Source organism: Aptenodytes forsteri, unplaced genomic scaffold, assembly GCF_000699145.1.
Source record: "Aptenodytes forsteri isolate BGI_AS27 unplaced genomic scaffold, ASM69914v1 Scaffold159, whole genome shotgun sequence".
NCBI classification, from domain to species: Eukaryota; Metazoa; Chordata; class Aves; order Sphenisciformes; family Spheniscidae; genus Aptenodytes; species Aptenodytes forsteri.
Window position 1 is genome coordinate 3,046,366 of NW_008794747.1, and position 13,470 is coordinate 3,059,835.

Genomic DNA, 13,470 nt, shown 5'->3' on the forward strand with positions numbered 1-13,470 from the left:
ATATTATTTATTCTCTTTGTTACTCATTTTTTATACAAATCTGGGATCTTCACTTTTCCACTGAAGAACATTGTTTATAAGAGAAGAATCAGAATATATCCAGGTATGCTAGAGTTAGAAATAGTTACTTATGCTTATGAAAATACTTCGACCTTATTTTCAGTGTCCTACAAGAGTAATCTTTTGAAATCTATCAGTTTTGGAATTAGACTGCATACCATGTCACACATTTGAGTTTTGGCAGGTTCACAGGCACATACATCACCAAACAAGACCTGCCATAAAGGTTAGAAATTCATTTCTCTCTTGCATTCCTTATTTAGGCAGAACTCCAATTCTGGGTGTGGAAGGAACGCAGAGCTGGGCCTAGAGCTTGTGTCTGCACAGGTTAGAAATGAACTTTCAGTGTAAAATTTGGATCTGAATCTGCATCCATATTTCACTAGAAGACCACAGATACTTGAATCCAGGTTTCTGGTTTGGGTGCTCTTTAGGGCTGAATCAGTCCTTACGTTTGCAAGCTGATCCAAACGTCCGTCCCCTTAATTAGTTCACATGCCTTTTGTTTGATCCCATGAGAAGATAGTTTAGTCTTTCTTTAGGTGGTAGAGCTTTCCCAGACAACAGACATTGTAAACTAGAAATATAGGTACTTACAATTTCCTTAAAAATTTCCTTTGGGCCTGAAATTTCTTGTGCTTGGTTTCAATCCAGTATTGAATAAGACTGGAAAGTCTGAATAATGTCAGTTCAGCTGCATTTGAGTTATTCAAGTGCATTTTAAAAAGATGTACTTTCCACTTACATTTTTTCCATAATTCTCTGCACTTACATAACCTCTGTTTTATTATTTAAATTGCCACAGACTTGAAGGGGGAAAAATCGTTCTCCAATACTGGGACTCAACAGATAAACAAACAGGGAGGCAATTCAAAGACCTCAGTGTCCTTTAAAATCTTAGTGTTTACTGCTTTAGTGTTAGCATGAATAGGTTTGTATTTCTACTAGTGCAGACAAAATACAATGTAAATAACCTTCAGTTTATCGATGCGCTGAATTTCTGCAATTTTTACATTATGCAACTGACATTTTACAAAAAGAGGTTAGGAGGTTTCTCTGGATTATAAGGAAGGATTTTGTTTGATGAGATCTGTAAAGTAAATATAGGAGGCCCAGGGTTTTCAAAAAGATTTGACATAGAGAGGTATTCCAAATGCATATGCAACTGTTTGAGCAATTATTACAATAGCGTGTACATATTGAGTAACTGTGTGTGAAAATGTGGCTAATACTTGATCTATACAGAAAGTTTACAGGCTTTTTTAAAGTTTTGAAGATAACTGATTTGTAGCAAGTTAGTTATCTGTTTTTTACGGTGGAAGATAAAACAAAAGTGCAGTTAAAATGTCTAAAAAAACATCAATTTAATTCCATCAGTAACATCACAGCTTCAGCATCACTATATGTTTGTTGTATAGATATATGTAACTGCACATTACTGTGTGCCTTTTTTCATGCTTTTAGTACAATAGTATATGCCCAGACTTTATGAAAATCTGCCACTAGGCTTTTGTTATTCATTGTCTGAAATGGAAGCCCACACAGTGATCTTGAAGGTAATGCAACCTTTGAAGAGAGTCCTGCATGTAGAAAACTGACGGGAAATACTACTTTAATTAACCACAACTCCCAGTGAAACAATAGAGCTACCCTTTGTGTAACTCTGCTGAAGTCATTGGATCTTGTTCCTAATTCCACTGAGGCTGAGTTGTGCCCCTCCCTTTTTCTGAAGTGTTCACATGCCAATGTGTTGTGCAACCAACATAATTTGTTAACAAATAAAGAAGAATTTAAATAACCTTAGAAAAACAGGCATCCCAGCTGCCTGCAAACAAACATCAGAAGTGCAAAACAAGTAAGTAGCAGTGCAAAGTATCTCAAAATTGCTTGAGCTTGGGTTCTTCAAGAACAAAAACACAAGTCTAAGGAGTATGTGCTCTGCAGGAGAAGGCTTTGGATGAGAACATACACTGCATCTTCTGGTAAGATCTCCAGTCTAGACATAATTTCTGCGTATGCCCAGCCTAGCTTGTTTTCTCCAGAGCTGTAGTAATACATGATGAATCTTTCCCCCGTATGTGTATGAATTTGACTGCTTTTAGTTTCATTTAAAGCGATAAGCAAGTATACTTTGACCTGTAATTGTCAGATTATCTTTACAATACCGTAAAACTGTAGCTTATTGTAAAATATCTCTCTTGAGTACGCCAAGTCATATGGAGCAAAACACAATTTTTCTATTATAACATCGAATGCACTATGTGCCATTGCTGCTGTAACTCTGTCAGGATCTGGATTTAATTCTAGATCTGAATTAGTATATTGTTGGAATCACTTGTCAACATGTATGTTTTGTATCTGAATGGCCATTTCTGAATTTTGAAGATCACCCAAGAGTGATTTTCTGCCAGTAAGTTCTCTGGGCTGTACATTCTCAACGACAATTCTGCAGAGGATCACAAATGTGAGTTCGTGAGATCAATGATCCGTGCGCTGATGGTTGGAGGGTCATACTGCAAGTGTGGGAAAACTGCCAGGGGACATAGAACATCACAGGGACATACTGTTCTATCTACTGCCTCTCCAGCCAGGCATGGTTCCTCATTAGTGGGAAGGCGTATCACTGTTGTGCTTATAGCACCTTTCAGCATTCTGGACACTGCTGCCATCATCTCAGGCTCATCTGGCAAGATGGGTGATGATTATGTCTTTCACAAATTGTGCCTGTCTGACGCCAAAAAAGCAGATCAGTGCACACATTGTGCCTTTGATATCACTGGAGTCATCACAATACTGTGATATTTAACTGCTTTGCCTGTGTGTTGTCCTGAAATTTAAAGTTCTTTGCTGGTGATCTCATCCACCACCAGGACTCCTTAAATTACCAATCAAGCAACAGCTGTGTGAATATAGACTATGCATTTGGCCATCCATTTTTGTGTTAGATCTCTCTGCAGCTCTAATAACTATAATTTAATGCAAACCTGACTTTCATTTCCCTACGTACCACATTCTGAAGGTGACTGTTGTTTGTCCTCGTTCTATTAGGACAATAGGAGCTGATGAACTAAGGATCAGTATGTACAGTGAACTGATTGATACCTTGAGTCTTTTGCTCATTGGTCTTGGGTAAGAGCTCTTCGCACTCTTGAGTCAGTGTGCATGTTAGCATTACAATTCACTCCTTCCACGCTGAAAGGGAGCTAAGAGAACTTTCTTACAGGGGGCCCAGTTTTGTGAAGTGACACGATCCTATTCTGCAAGAGTGGTCTCAGTTATAATTGGCTCATAGGTAAGTAATAGAGTCTGCGTAACATAGACTAAGTCAATTTACATCACAAAAATAAGTCTTGTTTTATGAGGCATGAAGAACTAACTTACCCACAGATTTTTTTATAAACTGAGAATTGTAGTTGTTCTACACTTGCCATGTAGTCATACTAAGCTTTGTTCTGTGCTTAAATGTAGTACTGCTATAATTTCGTCTCAGTTGAGGTCTGTTTTTTTTTTAATGATATAGCCATACGATATTAAAAGCTTCTGCAGCTGTATTGTTATGGCAGTGATATATGCTAATACAATTTATTCTTTTCCCTGATGCTTTATAGCAGTACATCTGTACTAGCAAAGTCCTTGTAGTATCTAAAGACAAGTAATAAGCCCCTCCCTACAACTGTTAAATCCCTGTCTATATTACAGATTCCTGCCCTCAGCTAAATTGGGTAAGGACTGTGAAAAATGGTATCTTTTACCAACATGGCTGAATTAGCAAAAGATGCAAGTATAGAAGCAGTTATAGTGCACCGTAAACTTGTGCATGTGTTAGTACTAATTGTTTTAAGTCTGAGGGGTAGTTTTAACTATGCTGATAGAAAGCACAGGCTTGCTGAGTTGCTCCATTCATTGTAGGAGAACTTTTGTAGTAAATAACACCGATATTCTGATAGCAGTGAGGTGCTGGTAGTATAGATACACAGAAGGTGTTCACATCGAAGGATTTTTTTACATTATCTGCAGACTACTAATACCTTTCAAAACTATACTAGATGTATTAAAACAACAAAGCTTTCTTGTGTAACTGTATGGATCTGTGTTACAAAGTTTCTGGCATAGCTGTGAGCGTTAAGAGGAATGTTAAAAAATGAAACCCGTAAAGATTTAGCTATGTTGGCAAAATACTCGTATAGAATACTCCTTTTGCCAGGATTGCCTGTGTCTTTTGGGGAGAGAGGTAGAAACAAACTGGCAGAAGACCTCAGTTATCTCTTCTGTTGGAGTTTTGTTGTTGTACTTACACATAGATGCTGAGTAAAGCAATCCAAGGTCTAAGAAAAACTCCTTGTGATGCTGAAAAATATGAAACACTAAGCAGATGTGACTGCTAGTTGCAGTAAAAGCTTTGAGTCCTCAGGGAACAAACAATTGGGTTCACAGTCTTTGAAGAAGTTTGAGACAAGAGAGCTGATTGATTTTTTTGTGCACAAAACTGAAAGGCATTTTCATGAGTGACTCTTGCTGTGTTTATTGATGATATTCATAAGATTTCAAGGGATCTTAAAATTCGATTAGCTTTTGGCCTAAATGTTGAAGTGGTTTGATCTCAACTGATCCTGCTACTGAGCAACTTCTGCTTAGCACTTCCAGTTATGTCTGCCTTTTTTTTTTCCAGTGAGTAGCTCTCTTGTGCTTGGGCTGGGTGATGTAGAAGAGCCTGACATTTCCAGGAATTTGTTATCTCTGGCAGAAGTCTTGTTAATGTCAATTATTGATAAGTGGGAAAGTAAACATGTGGCTGATTAGGCAGTGCACTTTCAATGGCTTACCACTAGTCTGACTTCATGTCACAGCACACAGTGGTTCTCCAAAGAAAAACTCTTCTACCACTAATTAATTTTTAAAATTATTTTTACTGTATGATTTTGGTTATAACTTACCTACTTTTTGCTCCTTTCTAATGTAGAAATTTTTTTTCTTGTTTACAAATTTCAGTCACTTTAGAGATATCAGTTTCTAGTCTTGCTAGAAATACTTCTGATTTAAGAAATGTGTGGCAACATTATTAAACTTTAATGAATATCACTTACCTACTTTTTGCTCCTTTCTAATGTAGAAATTTTTTTTCTTGTTTACAAATTTCAGTCACTTTAGAGATATCAGTTTCTAGTCTTGCTAGAAATACTTCTGATTTAAGAAATGTGTGGCAACATATTATTAACCTAATGAATATCAAAAGGGAGTTTTCACATGCCCAAACAGATTCTTTCTATTTGCTGACTGTGAAATATTTGAATTAAATAGCAGTAACAAAAACATAGGGCTGAAGAAAGGGAGTTTATAAAGGCCAAGGCAGATCTGCAATCAGTTATTCTGATGGAAGGTGTCACCACTCTCCTTTAGAGATGTGTTGTCAGAACTGTTTATGTGAGCTCTCCCTACGCAACTTCCAGGAAAATAACTGCTTTAGAAAAAACACTTGAAACAGTACTCTTTGCTAAGCTATCTTTTTTAGGCTGAAATAGGTTTAAGGGGCACTCCATGGAGTAATGATCATTGTAGATTTTGTAGTCTTTCCTGGGCAAACTATGTCCGGAAGTCAGTACACAAGTTTCACTCTTCTGATTTTATAATTTTCAAAAGTGTATTGCTGTAATTCTCTTTAGGCTTGAAATAATCCAAAGCTGTCTTCTAGGCAGAACCAGACTGACAAAACTTGAATATCTGGTTTAAAAGTAAATGTAGTCGGTTTAGACTGCATTTTGCTTAATTGCTCGCTTCACCATATGTATCCTAATATACATTAGTCTTTCAGCTGTTTCCAAAGCCATCTCCTTTTGAATGTTTAGTATTTAAGAACCAATTAGTTCCATTTTGTTTTGTTTGGATAGTTTGCAATTAAGCATTCTTTCAAGTGGGCTTTATTTAGCTAATTCCATCACAAAAATAAGCTCTAAGGGGATGAAGAGAAGTTCAAGCTAGCCAATGTTTATTTTTATTATTAATAATTTATATTATGGTAGTCCCCAGGGGAACTAGGGCCCCATTGAACCCAGTTTCCTCTGCATGTAATGACTGTGTCTCACAAAGCCTTATACAGCAGAAGATTCTTTTTTGTTGCTGTGGCTTAGTGCAAGGGACCCGCTCTACACTGCAAGGGAGCGTACTGATGAAGAGCATATAAAGACAAATCAAGAATAACTTTTTAAAGAAGCTTAAGCTAGGAACCAGAGGGAAAACCTGATGCATCTTTTCTATAGAAAGCCGATCACTAATGCATTTTTCCAGTGTGAGTGCCAAATCATGACTACAAAGGTCTTGTTCGTCCTCTCTCTGAAGTTATGGCAGTGCTCCCAGTGACTTTGATGGGAGCAAGATTGGGCAGAGAAGAGACGGTTCTAAAAACCTTATCTATTTCTGAACTAACAGCAGAAGACACTTTTCCATTCAAAAATCACTTAAGAACACACTGATGGGCAGAGTTAGTTTAAAAAATTTTCATGTTTAGTCAGATTTCTATCAGAAGTTACAGTTTTCACAGCATCTGATCCTAAATAATTGGTCTACTTTATGTTTTACAGAAGTCTTGAAAGAAGTGATTTAGAGTCCTTTCACACCTGCTAAATGCAAAGGAGACACAGAGCCAAATCCTGGACTTCTGTAAATAGATTGATTTGAATAGAGTTACGGCAGTTGATATAAACTGAGGATCTGGCCTGCTCTCTATGGGATACTTGAGTGAGTTAAGTGGATAGAACTGGCATTGGGATGAACAGGGCTGTGAAGTGGAAGTGCCTTGAAGCTAGCATAGCAGTGCGAATGTTCATCATCAGTGGTCTTACCATCCTTCTCCCCTCCCCTTATGTGGAAGGACCAGTCTTTTCTGTACTCTTTCCACAATTCAAAATCTAGACAGAAGTTTTCCTGACCTATCTGTTCCATATTCCTGTCCTCATTAGTTCAGTTTAAAGGGGGTAAAACATCTGTTTCCAAGTACAGCTGTGTGGTTAGTATGTAGGCCTTTTTTTTTTTCCAGTCAAAAAATCACTAAATCTGGCCATTTAAGACACAGATTTTATAGGAGCTAGAGTTGGGCTGTGCAAAGTTCACCTCATTAAAAACAAACCCAAACCAAATAAAAGCAGAGAATAACAGCATAAAAAATGTGGGCCATGAATGTCAGCGCATATGTATTAGGAATTGGTAAGAAATGAAGGGGAAAGTACAGATATATCCACATATATTCAGAGGTTCTTGGTTTTTTCCACAAGTGAAGTTTACATGCTTGTGGAGTGTGTACAGAAAGGGAACATTAGTACAGAACACAGTGTTAGGTTTGCTATGACAGCTACCCTAATTTGTTAGAAAATATAATGAGTTCAAGCCTGTGTTAGAAGATACTGAGTAAATTCAGCCTAGATAAAATGTTCAAACACGCCAAATAATTTTTTGATGCTTCGGCTGTTAGCTGGCCAATGAGAGACATTCTAAATTGTCTTGATTTTGATGTCTCTTTCTAAAAAATACACACTTTTTCATTATCTTAAGATAGGTACCGAGATTCACTAATCAGTAGTGGAAATACTGACTTTGAAAAAACTAAGTCTATGTCTACTCAGCATTAAAGAAAATACTTTGCTTTAAAACATAAACCTTTTCTCTCTCCTATTTGCCTCTTCTATGACATTTTGTATACTTTTCCTCTTTTTCCAGTGTTCTTTGGGATACTGATCCTAACTTAGCAACTTCATTATTTCTGTGGCACAAGATTGTCTTGGTAACATTTATGGGAAAGAAACATGGTTGCCATAGGAAGATGTCTTAATGGTTTAATTCTTAATAAAGGGACAATTTTCTTGATCAGACAGCTAAATGACTGATAGTTTCTCCCACTTCAGAAGCATGCCCCAGGACACATACCGGTATATTGTGATTCACAGATTTCAGTTTTTGAAGGTATCAAAATACGTCCCACATACTGTTGAACATCAAATTTCACTATTACTGCAAGTTTGTCATCTGATTTGGTTAATATATTCTTCTCAGTGTAATAATCAAAATGTATATCTATCCATCGTGGTAGTTTCTATTGAAGCTTAGACTTGGGACTTTCCACAACCCTATGGCTGAGATAAAGGACCTTCCTTATTTCATAATTGACCTGGAAATAGGCTTTCAGGAGGCTCCTGCATTAGCCGATGGATGGAGACATGATCGTACCTGATAAGTCTATCTGTAACATACATTCAGGCGTAGATTGGGGAAAACAAGGAGAATGAGATATGTATTACGGAAGACTGTTCCTTGGGGTTCCTAATTAAGAAGGAGGAACCTCTCAAGGACAGAATTGGTAGGATTCAGTGCCTTGCCACTAGGGAAATTTTCCTTTGTCAGAAATGGAAGAGCCTGTTCATCACTTGTGAATTGCTCTCCCTCAGTGCCATCTGCTTCTTCTCTTGTTAGGAATTTGTTTTTAAGTATTCATTATAATGTAGCTAACTGCAGACTCAAATTCTGCCAAAGTTGAAAAAGCTGCAAGTCAGGCTAGCGTGTGGAGCCTGCCACATTCCTGAATCTCTGATTCAGGCTTGCAAGTTTGTCATCAAGTTTGAAATTGAAACCAGAGGAGCTAGCAGCAAGCCCTGTCCTCATAAATCAGCTGATAATGGGTGAATTGTTTTGTGCCTTCACCTGAAGAGGAAAGCACAACTCAGTGCAAAAGTAGTCACAGCAAGTAGAAGAGCTATGATCTAGGCAAGCATGGACAAACGTCGTGTGGCTATATGAATATGCCACATATTGGCAAAGGAAGTAAACAGGCATTTTGGTTATGTGCAATCACTGATTCTTTTCTTCTTACAACATTACCAAAAAGTTACAGGGGGATTTACAGCCAACCTTGATTCCGAGTAACAAATTTCCATGAAAGAAATAGGCACAATACATCAGTGTGTGATCCGTGACAAGGTCTCCTTTGTGCTTCATTTGTTTGATATCTGCTGCCACTAGAGGGAGGTACAAAATTGACCACAAAATTATGTCTTGAAAAATAGTTTCCAGGTCATTAACTAAGTGCAGGCCAACATTTGCTGCTGGGATTCTACTGGAAATCTGGAATAAATGACTGATTAATTTCCTCTGGATGTGCACCAGTGTCACTGAGAATAGAACTTGGATCTGTATGCTTAGGTGAAAACTAATTAGAAATACAGTAACATTTTGAATCACAGGCTTGAAAAACAGGTCATCTTGGACTTGAAAGTTGAGTCCTGTGTTCAAAGAACTACACTAGAAATGGTTACATCAGAGGCGCTACCTCCAGCACAGGAGAAACTATCTGAGGGGACTGCTTATGATGTTTAAATTTATTGCTGCATAGGAAGCCTGGACTCCAGAACTTAATTTCCAGAAGCCGGCATAAAGCTATAGAAGGGCCTAATGAGTGAAGCAAGATCAAAGCCGTTTATCTGATTTTCTTTTTATGGCTTGAATACGGCTAGGAGGAAAGTATGTCAGATATGCAGTATTTAAATATATATTATGAGTTGAATCTTCCTAGATAAAATTTGCAAAAGTACCAAAATGAGTTACACACTGAAGCCCCATCTTTCTAAATAATGTAAGCTATGAATGTAATTCTTATTAAAAATCAATTGAACTAGCTCCTAAGACCCTAAATTACTTTTGAGAACGGGATTACATTCCTGAATCATTTGAGCTTTTCAAAATACAACCCAACAGAGGTAAGTTTGGTGCAAAGTAAAGGGCCTGTCTAATAATCTGAGTTAAACAGGTTTAGGCCAAGAAGTTCTGTGGAACACATGTGCAGCTATGTAGAGAAGCAAAATCTTCCACTTGCAGCAAAATTGCTTGTAATTGCTCACAGTGCTCAGTCTTAAAACAGCAGAAATGTCTGGTGAATATGAGTGGGAGAATGATTGTTCATGGCTCTGTACAGCTATATCCAGTGGACTTTACAGCCCTGTAGCTAAACATACCTCTTTGGTAGAAGATGATTCCCTGCATGGACTGCATTTTTCTGCAAAGAAGGCTGAACAAGTTCAGCTGTCTACATTGTTTTATTCCCATTATAGGAACCAGGGGGGAGAAAGAGATGAGTAGGGGTGAGATGGGAGAGCAGGAAAAGTGCAAGGGAGAAGCAAAATTTACCTCTTAGTGCTTCAGAGACGGGTGCTAAAAGTACTAAGGGGAAAATTTTCAAAAGCTCATCACAGGCAGCTATTTGTCTCTATTACCTCCATTTTTGCAAATCTGTTTTACCATATAATAACAAAATATCAAACATTCATTTTCCATATCTGTAACTGCAGTGGCTCTTCCCCTGTCTGTGTGTTGGACTAGTTACAGGTTATATGTGTTGGTGTGAGAGACCAGTTCTAGATAAATGATATCCACAAGTCAGAATTCCTATGTTAAAGTGAATTACATATAACCTTTTCAGATTCTGCTGTGAATCCTTGTGCTGTGAATCCTTTCTGTGGAAAGGATTTATCTGAAGAAAGGATCCCTATATGACTGTAATGCTGTGTTAAAATAGCTATATTGATATGTAGCATCAAGGGCACTTTCTGTCTCCCTAATTCAAATGACTTTTCATCTGTAGAAAAATAACCAGAGAAATTTTTCTTAGTTCTGCCAATAACTGTATAAATAGAATGTTTGTCTAACAATTGAACAAAAATGCTTAAAATTTAAGGGGTTTTAATCATAAATTTGGAATGTTTATCTAGCAAAGTAGACATTGCTACTGAGGTCAATGGTTTTTCTAAAGAATGCTCGAGAGCAAAGATTAAATATAGCATGTATTTTCCCAGTGGATTCAACACTGTGCTGTACACAAGATGGTCACTTCAGTCTTTCTTCAGTCAGTCTTCATTACGTCTACCTTTAGAGTAATTAGGGCTGAGTCATGATGTTATCACGTCTCAGGAGTTTCATTAATTTTAATGGTCTGGATTCTTTAGATGTCCAATGCTGTGAAGTAAGTGCCAAGGTCTAGAAATTTCCAGCCTGTTCCATGGTACATTGAAATCACAAAAAGCTTCAGTGGTTCAGGCCCAGATCAGCCCTAAGACTTTGTTCAAAATGTTTGACAGTATTGTAATACATTGTGGCAATCTGATTTTTTTTTTTCTTTATCAGTGTCATGGAAGACTCAAACGCCATTGTCTGCCGCAAATGTTTTGAAATGGATACCACCCATCATAAGCATTCAGAAGTGTTAGTTAATTCCATTGTTCCCGAGTTTTGAAATAAATAAGAGGAAGAAAAATAATTGTGATTACATCAATGTGATGGTAGACAAATGTAGCCCAGTTTGCAAAATCAGTCTTAAATTTGACTTATGCTAGAAATTTTTTGGTGTCATTATGTTAGGGTTGTCTTTTCACCTATTAAGTGTTTGCAATATATATTTCTATCAGCTAAAACCCTAATACAGATGCAATTATAGCAACAAAACAGTAATTGTGGTGGAGTTTATAATAAATTCAGGGAAGTGGAATGACTAACTTAGCACCGTTGACTGAAGTTTTTTTTGAAACAGCAGATGATTGTTTGGAATCACATATCATTTCTAGAGTAAGTCCTAATGTCTCTAAAGTCCCTAAATGTTCATCTACTTAATCACTACTGATTTTGGTTACGTACAGTGAAAATTGAGTTTCAGTAGAAATGGTATAAAACCAATACACATTAATGGCAAATTTGTTTGGCTGTCACGGAGCTGAAATGAATTTTATAAAGCCATGCTCTAAAAAGACATAGATTCTAGGTGGCAACCCTACAATAAAATCTATGTACTATGCTATGCAGAAATCCACTTACTAAGAGAATTCTCCATATAGGCACAAATATAAGCCACATATTTTAGGGTCAAGGCTGCAGTCCCTCCAATAAAATGTTGAGCACATCGGATACTGAGAAAAGGATTATGTTGTGAATGAAAATCAACAAAATGAAATCAACTCTGTTCTGTTTCCACAACTAGAAGATAGAATGGCTCTACTGTCCTTCCAAGTAAAGCTAATGTAATATTTACAAATAAAATTTCATATAAAAATAATAACAATAGTCTAAAAATGTAAGGAGAAAGTTAGCATCAGGCGGTGTAAGACAAATTGTCATGATCACGTAATGTATCCAGAATCACAAACATGATCCTAAGACATTGAAGTGATTGACATTTGATAGTTTGTGTTCAGTCATTGTGTTTATTTTCTATAGTGACTAATAATTTACTTGATTTCAAACTGGCTTTTATTTTGTTAGGCAGCTGCTGCTTGCTGAAGCCAGTGAACAGCGGGTACTGATGTACTAGTGAGATATGTAGCCTCTTGTTGCCTAGGCTATCAACTCAATGTGTGTGTCCACAATTAGCTGAAGGAAACAGAAGTCTGGTACAGTTTTTGCAGACACACAACTAGGAGCAAATGCGTGTCTCTTAACCAACCGGTCATTCACAATTGGAACACTATATATTTTAAGGAAACATGAATACCTTGCTCTAGCAACAGTTCACCAAGTTCAACTGAACCTCTTGGAGATATTAAAAGAAAAACATGGCTACTAATTTAAAATACAAAACACAAGCAGAAATATTTTGCAAGAAGTCAGTGAGTCATATTTTCCTCATAAAATTGTTGAAACCATTGTGCCCAGAAACAATTAAATATGTGACTAGGGCTGGAAAAGTTTAGCCATAAACACAAACAGACACCAGTTTTTAATTTGTAGAGGATGAAGGTCATTTGACTTGAGGAATATCCTAATACTAAGAGAAACAAAGCAGAACATGCAGTTTGAGTGTACTCACTGCTGCATAGAAGCTCAAATGTTTGGCCCTACATGCCTGGATACTTGGTAACACTGAAGGTTAAATGCTAATAGTCTATTATGGCAAATCATTGAAACAGGGGCAAACAAACATACTCCTTTAATTTGAAAAAAATACTCTTTTGATTTATATTAAAAATACATTACTTAGACCTGAAGTCTCAATCTTACAAAATTGCATGTATTAAGGTGTTTGAGTCAATTTTAGTGCCTGGCAGGGTGGAGGTCTGTTTAAGACTCACAAGCTTTATAAGACTTTTTCAAGACTTGTTTTTTCCAGTAGTTCAGTGTTTCTATTGCCCCTGGCAATAGACTCCTTCAGTTTGGCCTGATATTTTTGCACTCTACCTATGCCCTAGCTAGCTACTGTATTCACATTCTGTGCTTTTTGGGAAGATTAGAAGAGAGGAAGTTCCTCTGCTCCCCAGGGTATAATCCCTGTATTTATGAGATTTGGAGACATTGGCCTACACAGCAGAGGTTACAGGTTGGAAGACAGATTTGAACTCAGCTTTGTCGGGGGTCCTTTGTCCTTATCTGATTTATTTCTAGCCTAAAGGG

General features: G+C 37.1%; 1 protein-coding gene across 1 annotated transcript in view; it reads left to right on the forward strand.

The window, feature by feature from the left end:
• Positions 1 to 2,456: 2,456 nt before the first annotated feature.
• FAM65C (family with sequence similarity 65 member C) overlaps positions 2,457 to 13,470 on the forward strand; it is a 45,370-nt gene continuing 34,356 nt past the window's right edge. The window contains exons 1-4 of the mRNA XM_019470700.1: positions 2,457 to 2,524; positions 3,109 to 3,189; positions 3,284 to 3,352; positions 11,218 to 11,295. The gene's annotated coding sequence lies outside the window, so the exon portion shown is untranslated. The remainder of the gene's footprint in view (positions 2,525 to 3,108; positions 3,190 to 3,283; positions 3,353 to 11,217; positions 11,296 to 13,470) is intronic.